We start from the raw sequence: 529 nt of genomic DNA, 5'->3' as shown, positions 1-529 counted from the left end.
AGGAATTTCAAGCAGAAAGCCCACGAGCCCAGTCACAGCACCACAGTACTTTGGATTTAAGGACAAACCTGAATTTTCTACAGATGCATACAGCAAAGCAGGAGAAGCCTCAAACAGTTTAGAACTATGTCTTTTATTTAACAACACCACTACAATTTTCAACTAAAGCCACTTTAATTGGAAAACAAATTGCAACAGGCGATGATTCTTTCTGAAAAGACTAGAAGACCAATTCACTGTCCTGCATTTCATACAAATTTCAAGTAAAAATCTAACCCAAAGCATAGGTTTTTTCCTTGAAAAACAGAATGATAACAAGACCTTCAAAAAGATCTTTGTGAAAGTGAGCTTAAAAAGCATAACTATTAAATATTTAAGAACAGCAAGATACCCCACCTCCAGGAGGCTGAGGCAACAGGGGCCTCAGGGAGCCTGGCACAGCCACAGCTCTTTCAAGGAAAATACCCCAAAGCCAGGATCCCTGTGGGTCCAGCTGGCTGGTGGCTGTCCACGGCTGGTGTTAGTCACC

This window comes from Mesitornis unicolor, unplaced genomic scaffold (genome assembly GCF_000695765.1).
Source record: "Mesitornis unicolor isolate BGI_N332 unplaced genomic scaffold, ASM69576v1 scaffold959, whole genome shotgun sequence".
Lineage (NCBI taxonomy): Eukaryota > Metazoa > Chordata > Aves > Mesitornithiformes > Mesitornithidae > Mesitornis > Mesitornis unicolor.
Note: the sequence above shows the minus strand (reverse complement) of the source record.